This window comes from Ursus americanus, chromosome 4 (assembly GCF_024610735.1).
Source record: "Ursus americanus isolate L20-20 chromosome 4, mUrsAme1.1.p, whole genome shotgun sequence".
Taxonomy (NCBI): Eukaryota; Metazoa; Chordata; class Mammalia; order Carnivora; family Ursidae; genus Ursus; species Ursus americanus.
This window is the reverse complement of record NC_142130.1, coordinates 13,535,093-13,550,380: the sequence shown is the minus strand read 5'-3', so window position 1 is coordinate 13,550,380 and position 15,288 is coordinate 13,535,093. Positions and strand designations below refer to the sequence as shown.

Here is a 15,288-nt window from a genome sequence, read left to right as displayed (position 1 = left end):
AAGCCTCAAGTACCCATCATCAGATGGCCCCACATCAACCCAGCCTCCCCAGCCCCATCCGCTGTTTCAGGTTGTTTGGCCCACAGTTCCTAGCATGTACATACATCAGTATCTCTATAAGGATTCCAAATAAAAACACAGCCACATCATAATCACACTTCAAAAAATTAACAGTAAATCCTTAAAGCCATCACATGCCCATTTAGAGCTCAGTTTCCAAATTCGTACAAATGCCAGGAATTCATTTTTCAACACAATCGCTTGATTTTTCTTAAGTTTGTCCTCCTGTTGTCTCCTGCTACTCACTTTTTTTTTTTTTGTAATTGGCAGCTCTTTGGTTATTTACATAAGTATAGAAATAAATAGCCTTTTTAAAATACAGCATCTCATTTCTTGGAAAGCTGACTTAAAATTATTCTCATTTAATAAGTAATTGATAAATTAATGCTGAGTTAAAGGAGACAGTGAAGAGGGGGAGAAGGAAGAGAAAAAGGAAAGAAGGGAGTGTGGGAAGGGAAGAAGAGGGAAGAGAAGGAAGAGAAAAAGGGTCGGAAGAGGGGTATCGGGGAAGGAAGGAAGAAATAAGGAGGAAAGAAATAAGGAGGAAAGAAATAAGGAGGAAAGGAAGAAATTAATTTGTCACGTATGGTTATTCCTGATGCCTGATTCGTGTCATTATTTATACCTTGAGATATATGCTTTCTCCTAAAGACCTTATTCAGAAGATTCGATTTTTACCTTAGAATCAAATAGTAACATAATTTAAACCTAATAGACCCTTTGAGCTTTGTTTTCTTTTACATGTTACAAGTTTATATAATTCTTTGTTTTTATCTTACTATGGCTTAATTAATTAGCTCTTGTGGAGCAATGTGATTGTCTGTTGATAGGTCTCTAATGTGTAGATGTTCTGTAAAATATATTTGAAATAGGATGGCATTTACTTGCTTTCTTAATGGGCTCAGGCCCCATATAGGAATCTTACCACTGAAAGTAATAGAAACAATTCTAGATTGAAGCATTTCATCTGTTCTACTTCTACTGCCATTATTTTTCAGAGGAGAGTGATAAAATGTCCTTTAAATTACTCTCTTGGAAGAAAAGAAAGGGGGAAAAAAAGAACTTTGAAACAGTTATCCTAGTTTTATCTGAATAATGTCAAATACGAGATTTAAAAAAATAGCCAACATACAGCTATTTCATTGTGTTTAAGAACATTTTGGCGAATAATTGAATTTCCCCTTTGCATCAGTATATCTTCACAAAATAAGAGGACTCTTCTTAGATTAGGCAATAATTTCGTAGATGAACACTTATTATTTTAGGAACACAACTTGAAAACTCAGAGTGCTTCCTTGTGTGGACATTCTCCATTAAGAAATACAATTGTACATCAAAATGTGCTCCCTTTGCATTTAAGTCTTGTTAGTCAAGCAACTCCTACATATTTAAACACACTGCGTTCACTTGGCACTAGAGAGCATGAGGGAACACATTCTAGATCTGCTTTAATGACATTGTTATTTCAGGGAACGTATAACACTATACGATACGGACAATAATATAAGTGCGAGATCTGTAGGAATGACACATATATTAGTTTACAATAAAAGTAATATGTAAATGTTTTAAATACAAAATTACTTTAGTATAAAAAATTCAAGGTGTGTTTCTAAAAGTAAGGCAAAGAGAACATCTCTAAGTAGAATGTATTAGGTCCTATAGGCAATGTCAACCCTGGATCAAAAATAATCTCTGAGCTATTTCCCCTTGGACGTCTTTTATTACTTTCATCTGGACTACCTTCCCCCCAGTCTTGCACTATTTAGATCTTGCCTATTATTCAAGGTCTTGTTCCTTAACAGCATTTTTGAGCATGTGTGTAACACATAATGAAGACTCTGCAGTATCCTTATTTGGTGTTATTCCAAGGCAGTTTTAATAGATTAAATTAAAATGTGTATCACTTTATGCATTCCCCTCTACCCCAGCTTTACTAAAACAAATTGTTCTCAAACTTTTAAACTTTTGGCCTAAAGAAGGGATTTCTATCCTGGCTAGAATGTAAAGGATGCTCAGAGAAAGTGGGCCTCTTTGTTTAAAATTTTAGATTTAATTTCCTATGAGTAAAATTTTATAACATAGAAAACATTAGGTCTTATTAAAACAGTAGCCAGTATGGTAAATATGGAAAATGCCAAGAAATAAATTCTGTTCAGCCTCTATAATCAGGGTGATATTAAAGGTAGGTAAGTTACAAAATAAATGTTTCAGTATTTCACCATTTAGAAATCTAAGATATTTTTAAAACGATATAAGGCATATGGCATAATGAACACTGGATTAGGAATCATAGACCTAGGGGTAATTCCTTACATTTTATTAATTTTATATACATAGATGATCATGTAAAATTGATCATTTCATAACATCTTATGGAGATTTTTTCTTTTTCCCTTTTCCCTTTCTTTTTTTCCCTTTAGCTAGTTTTGATTTCCTCCTGTCCACTCATATCACATTACCCCATATTCCATGCTAATTTATGTATTCTTCATCTATAATATGAATATATAACTACATGTATTTATATTATGTATTCTCCAGTATTTTCTCCTAGAACACACACACACACAGATATACACATGCATTTATACATACACAAACCTAAGTATAAATTGTTTTACAACAAAAGAGGTAAAATCAAAATGTACACCTTTTTCTATTATCCTGCTTATCATACGCAATTTCATCTCTTGAAAATCCCTCTAAGTCATCTGGAATGTTTCTAAAATACTATTTTTTTTATTATTGATTGCAAAACTAATATTTTAGACTTTATGGTATGATTTTTTTCTACTGAAGCTCATTAACTTCATTTTTAGTTTTTCTACCCATATAAAATTAACATCCTTGTACATGTGTTTTTTATGTACTAGTAATTTTATTTTACACACATTTCCAGAAGTGGGATTGCTGAGTATATATTTATCCTTGCATTTTCCTGACAACTACAGAGTTTGAGTAGTATCTTTTCACATGTATTTGGCCATTAAGATTTGCTCTTCTATGAATACCCTATTTAATCTTTGGCTAAATTTTGTTTGTGTGGCTTTTACTTGAAAATTTGAAATGGCTCTCTGTACATTATAGTATCTACCATATTTCTGTCATTAGTACTGTAATGCTTAATATTTTTATTATATAATAATTTTAATACATTTTGCTATATTTATAAAATTGTGTTATTACTTCTCTTTCTAGTTTCTGGGTTTCCCTCAGAGGTTAAGACTCTTTCTTTTTCTTATATTTGCACAATGAAGAATGCTTGATTTTTTCTAAGATTTTTCTAATAATTACTTCTCACATTTTATACATAAGTGTGTTATTCTTTCTGGAAATTAATTTTTATATGGTTTAAGTTAAAATTAAGTTAAATTTACTTTGGGATAGCTTGTTAGTTTTACAAAGCTATTTATTATTAAATTTCTCTATTAGCCACTAAACTGAAATATAGCCTTAATTGTGGAAAAAGTCCTTAACATCATCCTTTACTGCATTTTCTATTCTGTTACATGATTTTTTTTAAGCTACTGATATGCTATTTTTATCTGAAATGCATTTTAATGCCATTTTTAGAATACTTACCTGTAAGGCAAACCTCCAACATTATTATCCTTTCTCATAATTTCCTTGGCTTGTCCAGGTATTTATTTTTCTATATAAAGTTTAAGAAATTTTTCCAATTAATAAAATATCCTGTTAGCTCTAACTAGAGGTGCATTAAATTTATATACATATTTAAGAAAAATGTGTATCTGTTATTAAATCTTCCCATAAATGAAGACAGTTTTACTTTTATACTGTTTATTAGGTGTTTGCATTATATGTTGGATTCATAAAAATTAATGGGAAAATTTTTAAAAGTTTTCTATGGTCTGGAATAATTTAAACAACATTGAAATTACCACTTCTTTAAATATTTGAGTTAATTCAGCTATAAAAATATCTGGTTGGGGCCTTTTTTGTGGAAGGTCTTTAAACACATATCCAATCTCTTTTAGACAACTGCACTACCCAAAATTTTTGGTCTTTGATAATTTTTATCTTTTTTTTTAAAAAGATTATTTATTTATTTATTTATTTATTTATTTATTTATTTATTTATTTATTTATTTGACAGGGACAGCCAGCAGAGAGGGAACACAAGCAGGGGGAGTGGGAGAGGAAGAAGTAGGCTCCTAGCGGAGGAGCCTGATGTGGGGCTTGATCCCAGAACCCTGCAATCGCACCCTGAGCCAAAGGCAGACACTTAACGACTGCACCACCCAGGCGCCCCGATAATTTTTATCTTGATAAGAAATCATCATGTCTTTAGGTTTTAAATTTGTTGTCTTATATTATAATTTATATTTTAATCTTTCTTGTATCTGTGGTTATAGCTCCTTTCATGTGTCTTTTTTTTTTTTTTTAAGATTTTATTTATTTATTTGACAGAGATAGAGACAGCCAGCGAGAGAGGGAACACAAGTAGGGGGAGTGGGAGAGGAAGAAGCAGGCTCATAGCGGAGGAGCCTAATGTGGGGCTCGATCCCATAACGCCAGGATCATGCCCTGAGCCAAAGGTAGACGCTTAACCGCTGTGCCACCCAGGCGCCCCTCATATATGTCATTTTATCTTCCTTTGTTTTTTTCGTTTTTTCCTAAATTGGTTTTTTTGAGTTCAATATAATTTATTGCTTTTTTCAAAGAATCAGCATTTGAATATAGATATGTATAGATGATTTTTTTCCTATTTCATTCATTTTATTTTTTCTTTATTAATTCCTCTGTGTAGCTAATTGTATTTTATTTTGGTATTTGTCTTTTAATTGCTTAGGATGATTGGATTCTTTTATTTATTTATTTATTTTCTCCTTTAATAACAAAAGGACTTGAGGGGTGCCTGGGTGGCTGAGTCAGTAAAGTGGCAGACTCTTGATTTATGCTCAGGTTGTGATCTCAGGGTCCTGGGGTCAAGCCCTCAGTAGGGAGTGTGCTTGAGGATTCTCTCTCTCTCTCTCCCCACCCGCCCCTCCACTCACCTATGCACTCTCTCTCTCTCTCAAATAAATAAATAAATCTTTTAAAAGAAACAACAAAAGGACTTGAGATGAGTTAACGAGTTAAACTTTTTCTATTACCTATAGGGTTTTTTTTTTTTAATTTTATTTATTTATTTGACAGAGAGAGAGTACGGATGAGCAGCAGAGGGAGAGGGTGAGGGTCCCACTGAGCAGGGATCCCAATGCGGGGCTTGATCCCAGGACTTGGGGATCATGACCTGAGCCCAAGGCAGACACTATCTATAGGCACCCTATCTATAGGTTTTGACAAGTAATAATTTCTTTCTTATTTTCTTCTAGATAATATAATTTTAGTGCCAGTTTCTAGTTTGAAGAACGTCTTATTTAAAGAGTTTGGATTTGGGGGAGATTCAACTTTTAATATTTATTTATAATGTTTTTAGGTGACTGAATATATTATGATTGGATAGCAATCAAACATCAATATACTATATTTGGATAAAATACCTCTTCAGAAAAAAAAAAAAAAAGCAAGATTATCTTTGGTGGCCAAATACATGATTGATTTTTGTAACTGCTCTATGGACATATTTTTAAAATATGCAAGGATGGTAAGACCCTACCTATTTTAAATAAAATCTCCCACTACAAATACTGTCGAGTCATATTCTCTTTATATATTTTATTCCTATATTGATGGCTGTAGAGTTTATACCATTGTTAATCTGTAAATTTGGAAGTACTATCCCATTCCTTTGATAGCTACCTTCGCCTTCCTTTGTTAATCTATAAATTCTACTTTTCTATTTCATTGGTAATTACCTTTCCATTTCCAGTGGACATGCAAAGATATATATACCATTCTGTACCAATTCTGTAAATTGTCATTTTACATGTTTTCACTATGCTACTTGGTACCAAAATTTATATTCATAGTATTATGACAAACAAACATTATTTGTTAATGTTCAACATTTTAACTGATTATGCGATGGCATTCACAATGTCTAAGGTTTCAGCTTGGCCAGATGTAAGCTCCAAAAACTTGATTTCAAATTTATAAACTGGGTTCAAAAAAAGAACTGTATTGAAATTAACTGACTTCTTTTTGAAACCTCAGATACCACAGGTATCAAACTGACATTGTGCATCGCTTAACCCTTGAAGGTAAATAACTCAACAGTTAGGAGCTATCGCTTTACTTTTCATAGGTACACAGATACACACAACATTTGGAATTGAAAACAAGTACCTTTAATGTAGAAGAACTGTGATTTAATCTAACATTTGTGTCCTGTGCTTTTCATAGGATTATCATATTACTAAAGCTGCACAGTAGATGGTAAATGCCGACAAACATGAGCAAGTTACATAATCATTCTTTAAATCAACTTTTTGAAAATGGAAAGTCAGTGCTAAATTCTCTATTAAATCTTCATTATTTAATTAACTGCTTCCAAAAAAGTTTACTGAAAAATTAAAAAAAAAAAAGGACTACCAAACAATAAGTTAATAGTTACAAGTTTATAAAACCACTGAAATGGAATTGATCACACTACTCTACCCACTCTAGAGACTGACCGCTTAGCCTAATCACCTCCACTAATCTACATTCCTGACGTTCAATCCCCCTGATACTTTCTGCTAGCATTGTGCAATTCATAAACATGGCCAGAAGGGGCAGCAGAATTAAATCTTTCTCCCACTACCACTGGTGATCAGAGAGATTCACCTGCCTCTCATCTCATCGCACCTTTCATTTTACCTTGTGTCTAAAGGAGGTCAAGAAAAACAGAAATGTAGCTCTGGATTAACCATTTCACATGACCAAGTATGAAGCTGGAAACGTGTTTTAATGTAACAGTTAGTAATATTTTGTTGAAGGAAGGAAAGAAGTCAAGAAAGAGAAAGAAAAACAATAAGATTCAGGAGAAATCCTAAATTTGACAAGATGATAGGTCAACAATTGTGCAAGTGAACTTGCCCCAGCAATGAGTATATACTCCATGACAGCACATAGCCTAGGCCTCTATGATCATATTTTTCACATGGTACTGTAAAAGTTTTCCTGACTTTCCTACCAGGTATATGCTGAGCTTGCAGAAAAGAGGGAATGCCTTGCTATTTTCTATAATCCTATTATCTATTACAGGTCTAGCAAAAATGATTAAGGAAAAGAATAAGTAGTGAGAAAGGTGTCCACATGCATATTTATAGATACTCAAGGCCTTTAAATAAAAGCAAAAAAGTTTGCTTGGGTTGTATGGCACAGCTCCATAGATATCCACAAAGTATGTATATCCAAATAACTAGGATATATTCTCAGTAACATGTCACTGAAAACTGGCAGTATATTTTATTTAATGTGTGCTTACGTGCATTTAATCTTCTGTTTCGTTATATCATTATATCATATAGTGATATGCACAAAATATCAACAAATTTTTCTTGTTTGATCTTCTGAAGTTATAGAAGTTTCTACCAAAGCACTCCTATTCTTCGTTACATAAATGAAACACACATTTAAAAGACAAGTAGCCATTTTCAAGACAAAATTTTGTCTTTTTCAACAATGTTTGTGAAAACTATAATATAACCATGTACTAGTTCTGCTTCTGCTCTTTTAAAAAAATAAACTTTTCCCTGACTAGTTTGGTAGCAATTGGGTAGAAAGAATATAGCAGCACTTCCAGACTCTCTGTACTGAACTAATTTTTCCCCCTTGCTTTTATCTTCAGCAGTATCTTTTATAGTCACTGAATAAATGCAGCACATCTATGAGTACTGTCTTGAAAAGGCAGAAACCCATCTTTTTTTTTTTTTTTTTTGGTCTTTTTACCATTTTAAGTTGATTTAGGAAGAGACATGTTTTCTTTGATGTTCTGTTCCCTACTGTACCCTCTATTTAAGACCCATTAAAAGCAAAAAAAAAGAGATCAAACATTCAACAAAATAAAGGCCTCTTCTTCAATTAAACAAAGCTTTTGCTTTTTAATGTCAGAAATCCCTTTGTAAATAATACTGTAGCCACTGAAAATGCAACAGATTTAAAAAAAATTTAAAACACTACAGGTTGTCTGTAACTGACAGGCCAAAACATTCTAAAATACAACCTACCTATTTCAATCTATGCCAGGCCTGAGCCTTAAAATTCTCAAAGAATAAAAATTTATTCCACCAGCAAAAGTGATTCATAGTTTTTCTTCAAATAGTATGATCTATTAAACTCATTCTGGCATTAACACACTGCCCCAATTTCCATAGTATTATTTCTTCTCTATCAAAATTGAGTTTCCTCTCTATCTAAATTCAACAGTATGGAGGATTGTGTGACTAGCAGGAAAATGCATTATTGGGAGAACGTAATACAAGTTGCATCTTTAAGAAGTGAGACAAATCATTATATTCATCTTTGTTTCAGCCAAGTCATTAGGATTGGCTATTGGCATTCTACTTTATAACAAAGTTGATTCATTTAACCACATGCTGACTGACCAACTGATGTCAATGACAGGGGTACTGGTAGCCACCTAAGGCAGAAAGAACAAAAGTTTTTTAGGGTCTATTCATGTTTTGAATGAAAACACAAAACAAAGCACACAAAAAAGTCAAGCTGAAAGCCTGTGCATGTTACCACACTATAAACTTTCAGATGCCTGGCAGAACATGCCACCCCAAAATATGACACTTTGGCATAAGGATTACTTTGAGCTGATAGTAATTGAGAAGCAGATATAAGAAAAGTTTTTGCAACTCCTCTTTTTTTTTTTTTAAGATTTTATTTATTTATTTAACAGAGAGAGACAGCGAGAGAGAACACGAGCAGGGGGAGGGTCAGAGGCAGAGGAAGAAGCAGGTTTCCTGCTGAGCAAAGAGCCCAATGCAGGGCTCCATCCAGGGTTCTGGGATCATGACCCCAGCTGAAGGCAGATGCCCAATGACTGAGCCACCCAGACGCCCCTCTTGCAGCTCCTCCTATTTGACTAAAACCAGGACATAAATTCATAGAAGTGTCCAAAGTTAACCATTGGAAACAACTCTAGGAACTCGGCCTACAGACAGCACTAGAGGAATCTACATAGCGAATCTTGCCAAAACTAACCCTTATCTACCATTAATGCCCCCATATATTTTCATTCCCACAATTTGCTGCCCCCCAAATCTCAAAATCTTTTTCCTTTGTCTTATCACTTCTCTACAAAATTACTGTTCTTTTGCTAAGATGCTAAATAAGCCCAAGTTCTAACCATCCCTTTGAGTTACTCATCCCTGGATACAACTGACTTCTATACATGATACAAGTGTTAATAAACTTGTTTGTTTTTCTCTTGTTAATCTGTCTTTTGTTAGTCTAATTTTCAGAGTCCCAGCCAATTAACCTAAAACAGAAGAAAAGAAAATACTTCCTGCCCTGTACTTAACAAATCCAATGGCAGGGTGCCAGCAAAACAGATTGGTTTAGAAAGAACAGATGATCTTCCCCCTAGACTTTTAAAGAATTCACAGAGCCAAGTTGGGAAAACAAGGAAGCAAAAGGCAAACAGGGAAATAGCAAGCATATACACAGATTGGTACAGAAAGAAGTAAGTACAGGCATTCCTTGTTATGTTGCACTTCCCGTTATTGTGCTTTGCAGATATTGCATTTTTTTTTTTTTTACAAAAATGTGGCAAACCTTCCTCAAGCAAATCTCTCAAATGCCATTTTCCCAACAGCACTTGCTCACTTCATGTCTCTGTGTCACATTTTGGTAAATCTCACAATATTTCAAATTTGTTCATTATTATTATATTTATTATGGTGATCTGTGATCTTTGATGTTATTATTTTAATTGTTTTTGGGTGCCACAAACTGAACCTACATAGGACAGTGAACTTAATTGACAAATGCTCCACTGACTGATCAGCTGTTACCCTGTCTCTCTCCCTCTCCTCAGCCCTATTTCCTGAGACACAATATTGAAACTAAGCCAATTAATAACCCTACAATGACTTCTAAGTGTTCAAGTGAAAGAAAAAGTCACCTTTCTCTCAGGTTAAATGAGAAGCTAGAATTATTGAGGAAGGCATTTAGAAAGCTGAGATAGGGTGAAAGCTGGGCCTCTTGAGTCAGTCAGGTTGTGGATGCAAAAGGAAAAGTTCTTGAAGGAAGTTAAAAGTGCCACCCTAATGAACACACAAATTATAAGTGAAACAGTCTTATTGCTGATACAGAGAAAGTTTGAGTGGTCTGGATAGCAGATCAAACCAGCCATAATATCCCTTAAGCCAAAGCTTAATCCAGAGCAAGACCCTCCATATCTTCAATTGTATGAAGATTGAGAGAGGTGAGAAGCTGCAGGAGAAAAATTTTGAAGCTAGCTGAGGTTGGTTCATGAGGTTTAAGGAAAGAAGCTATCTTTATACCATAAAAGTACAAGATGAGGCAGCAAGTGCTGATGTTGCAGAACTGCAGCTAGTTATCCAAAAGATCAGCTCAGATCAGTAATGAAGGTAATGCACTAAACAACAGATTTTCAATGTAGGCAAATCATCCTTCTTTTGGACGAAGGCACCAAGCAGGACTTTCATAGCTAGAGAGAAGTTAATGCTTGGTTTCAAAGGACAGGTTGATTCTTCTGTTAAGAGCTAATGTAGCAGGTATCTTTCAGTTGAAGTCAGTGCTCACTGACCATTCAGAAATCCTAGGGCCCTTAACAATTTTGCTAAATCTACTCCGCTCTGCCTATAAACAGAACAACAAAGCCTGGATGACAATACATATGTTTACAACATGGTTTACTAAGGATTTTAAGCCCACTGTTGAGACCTATTGCTCAGGAAAAAAAAGATTCCTTTCAAAATATTACTGCTTATTGAAAATGTGCCTGGTCATTTAAGAGCTCTGATGGAGATAAACAATGAGATTAATATAGTTTTCATGCCTGCCAACACAACACCCATTCTGCAGCCCATGGATCAAAGATTAATTAATTTTGACTTTCAAGTCTTATTTAAGAAATGCATTTCATGAGGCTACAGCTGCCATGGATAGTGACTCCTCTGATGGATCTGAGCAAAGTTAGTTAAAAACCTTCCGGAAAAAATTCTCTATTCTAGATGTCATTGAGAACATTTGTGACTCATGGGAAGAGGTCAAAATATCAACATTATTAGGAGTTTGGAAGAAGTGGATTCCAACCCTCATAAATGACTTTAAGATTTCAGTGGAGAGAGTAACTGCAGATGTGGTAGAAATACCAAGAGACCTAGAATTAGAAGTGGAGCCTGAAGATGTGACTTAATTGCTCCAATCTCAGGGTAACTTGAATGGCTGAGGAGTTGCTTCCTACGGATGAGCAGAGAAAGTGGTTTCTTGAGATGGAAACTACTCCTGGTGAAGCTACTGCAAAGATTATAGAAATGACAACAAGGGATTTGGAATATTACATAAACTCAGTTGATAAAGCAGTGACAAGTTTTGAGAAGACTGACTCTAGTTTTAAATTTTTACAGTGGGTGAAAAGATATCAAACAGTATCGAATGCTGTCAAGACATTGTGTGGGGTGACTGGGTAGCTCAGTGGGTTAAGAATCCGACTGTTCAGATCATGATCTCAGGGTCGTGAGATATAGTCCCACATGGGGCTCTGTGCTCAGTGCAGAATTTGCTTGAGATTCTCTCCCTCTCCTTCTGCTCCTCCTCTCTCTCTCTCTCTCAAATAAATAACAAAATCTTAAAAAAAAAATTGTTCATGAAAGGAAGAGTCAACCAATGTGATAAAGTTTACTAATGTCCTATTTTAAGACATTGTCACAGCCACCCCAACCTTCAGCAATCACCACCCTGATCAGTCAGTAGCCATCAACGTCGAGGCAAAACCCTCCATCAGCAAAAAGATTATGACTTGTTGAAAGCTTACATAATGTTTACCATTATCCAATGTATAGCAGTATTTTTTAAATTAAGGTATGTACATTTTTAGACATAATATTAGTGCACATTTAATAGACTATAGTATAGTATAAACATAACTTTAATATGCACTAGAAAACCAAAAAATTCATTTGACTTGCTTTATGATGATATTTGCTTTATTATGGTGGTCTGGAACCAAACCCCCAATATCTCCCAGGTATGTCTGTATTGGTAAGATAAGGAGATTACTTTAACTGGGGCTTTGGATGGGTTGAATACTTGTGATTCCCTAAGGGACTGTCGGGTAGAAGACTACGAACAAACAAAAGAAACTGTGGACACTATGTTTCTCAAAATATATGTCATGTATTATTTCTTCCTTTCCTTTCATTTAGTTTCTGGAGCACTTTATATTTCTTTCCAATAAGAGTTTCTGTGTCCTCGTTCAGTTTATATTCCCTTAAGTAAATCTTCTCCTCAAGCCATTGAGTCTGTGGTTTCAAAAATATATTCAGTGGCACGATTTCCTTTTCCTCAAGTCCAATCTTTCTTTTGTCTATCAAATGAAGGACAAAATATCACTGCTTTGTCACTGCATTTAATTCTGGATCCCCTTAGAAGAGCCCCCCCCCCTTTTTTCAGATATGTTTAAGCACTTAAATCTAAACATTAGATAAAGGAAAGATTTAATAAGTCTCATTCAGCTTAATGTGCTTTCAACTCCCATTATTGAAGCATTAAATGAAGGAATAATCAAACAAGGGGAAACAGGGGAGAGGAAATGTGTGGATAAGCAACTAGGAGACACAGATGTTGAGGAATTACAATGAAGCTGAAAGATGCCCCCTAGTAACAATGCGTTCTAATGTGCAATCACCTGAATTGCCCACCAAAATATACAAATGGGTTGTTTGCTTTATGAATGCTTAATCCTGAAAACCAGATGTGGGAAGCTATGGTTGTATAGTAAGGAGAAATCAAGGCACTCCAAATATCCAGCATTAAGTCTTTCAAATCTAAAGCTAACTTATGATGTTTGTCATTAATCTCCACACCTGTTTTTTTGTTTTGTTTTGGTTTTTTTGTTTAATAAAATAGTCACTTAAGATCAAAATTCAAGTTACCTATTTTATATCTTTACCTACTTGTGCGATTTACCTGCCTTCAATTCCAAACCTTCCAATGCCTCTAACAGTTTCCAAAAACAGTGTTAGTATTAACATATGTTAAAGTTCAGCCTGGTATATAACTTGGATTTAATCAGACATAGTATGGACTTGGTCAACTAGTTTATTCAAACATTACTTCATAAATACTAATTGAAAATTTTAGTTTTATACACTGTGTTGTGGTCTCAGATGTAGTACTTTTAATATTAGTGCCTCTCCCAATAATTGTTCTATTCCTTTGAACTTTTCCTTATTTTTCATCTTATTCTTTTTTATCATTGCATTAATTTAAAAAAATATTTTTTCAGTGATTTCTCCAATTTTGTTTATATCTCCTCAGTCCTTTCTTCTCATCATACATTATTCATTATTTTCTATGTCATATATCATCTCAGAAGTCTGTCTTTCTCCTCTCACATTCTTATTCATTTATTCTTTATATGCATTTTGCCATCTCCTCTTGCATACAAAAAGAAAACCTCCCAGTCACTAACTCATTCATATAGTCATTTATTTTCTAATATTTTATCTATGTGTTTTTCCCTGTGAATATACTTTGAAATGCATACATATTTATATATAGATATAAATATCATATATAATATATATGTATATAATATATATAACATGACTATATATACATTTTATTTACACGTTATTTACATCTATTATATATACATATATGCATGTATATAACATATATGTCTATAAATATATGTATATATAAAGCTCTGATGTTCTTTAACATCATTTAATGCATCTATATATATCAATTTATCTCTATATAATTATATTTATGTATAAATATAATATATATAAAATACTTTAATTGCAATATTTATGTATACATTTGTGTCTGTGTATGTAACAGCAGTGAGTGTGTGTATCCAGTTTTTCCTTACTTTTTCACTCACTTTTCCTTCTCATTTTCTTATCTTTCCCCTTTTGAATCATAAGCTGAATATTTAAAGACCAGTGTAGGTTCAATGGGCATCAAAAAGGAGGTGACTAAGATACACTGCTCCCTGTCTAAAGATGTTGAAAAAGTCTGCAGACCTAATCTATGAAAAGTGAGAGTGGCTCTACTCCTCTACTCTGCTGCAAACATCGGGCACCGTTCTCAAATGGTGGTTCTTTCTACTCCCCGGGTCCAGTCAGCCACACAGACTAAAATAACTTTTCCTTGATTCAGTGGGAAAGTTGTTGGCAAATTGGATTGGAGAATTTGTCATCATTCTAAAGATATTATTTATTTATTTGCCAGAGAAAGAGAGAGAGACAGAAAGAGGAGCAAAGGGAGCAGCTGGCTGAGGAAGAAGCAGGCTCCCTGTTGAACAAGGAACCCAATGTGGGATATGATCCTGGAACCCTGGGATCATGACCTGAGCTGAAGACAGACGCTTATGTGACTGAGCCACCCAGGCGTCCCATTTCATCATTCTAATCCAACATGTCAGGCTTTCCAAAACTCACTCCCCTATCTAGCATTAAACTGCCATGTGATACTTCAACCTCCTCCCACCCCCAGCCCAGACCTGTCCTCAAACTCAAACCATGGGGAGAAGAGACACAGATCAGAAAGGATGAACAAGAGACTTGCCAAGCTTTATATAACAAAGAACTCTACTTCCTTAAGGAGGAAGAAAAGAGCTGGAACAAGGCCAACCTGGCTGCCTTAGCTGGAGACCACCATTTGGAAATGAAGCCCAAGGCTGAGAGGGTAACTCCTGGCTAGCAGAGAAGCTAGTCAGCTGCAAATCTCACTTGCTTATGGAGAATTCAGCTTCCAAAGAAAGCATCATAGCAGAATGATGAGGAGTATAGATTTGGAGTTAGACTGGTCATATTCAAATCCTCAGCTCTAAAACATCGGGTAAGCTATCGTAACTTTCTCTGCCTCAGTTTTTAAAAAAGTAGAAACAGTAGTATCAGTACTGACCTTATTAGGACTGTTGTGCAGATTAAATAGTTTAATATTTGTAGGTGTTTAAAACATGTTAAGTGCCATATAAGTGATAAAGTGAAGAAATACACAGACAAGTTCAAGTGTCTCCTTTCTCAAGAAAATTGGATTAACAAGTCTATTTAGCCCTCTACGTCCTCTAAATCTTCCACTCTCCCATTCCCTTTAGCAATAGTTTTGCAAAAATGTTTTTTT

At 34.5% G+C, this 15,288-nt stretch overlaps 1 protein-coding gene across 6 annotated transcripts in view; it reads right to left on the bottom strand.

Moving 5' to 3' along the window:
* The window catches only part of NAALADL2 (N-acetylated alpha-linked acidic dipeptidase like 2), a 1,315,864-nt gene that overhangs the window by 544,770 nt on the left and 755,806 nt on the right, over window positions 1–15,288 (bottom strand). The window lies entirely within an intron of this gene.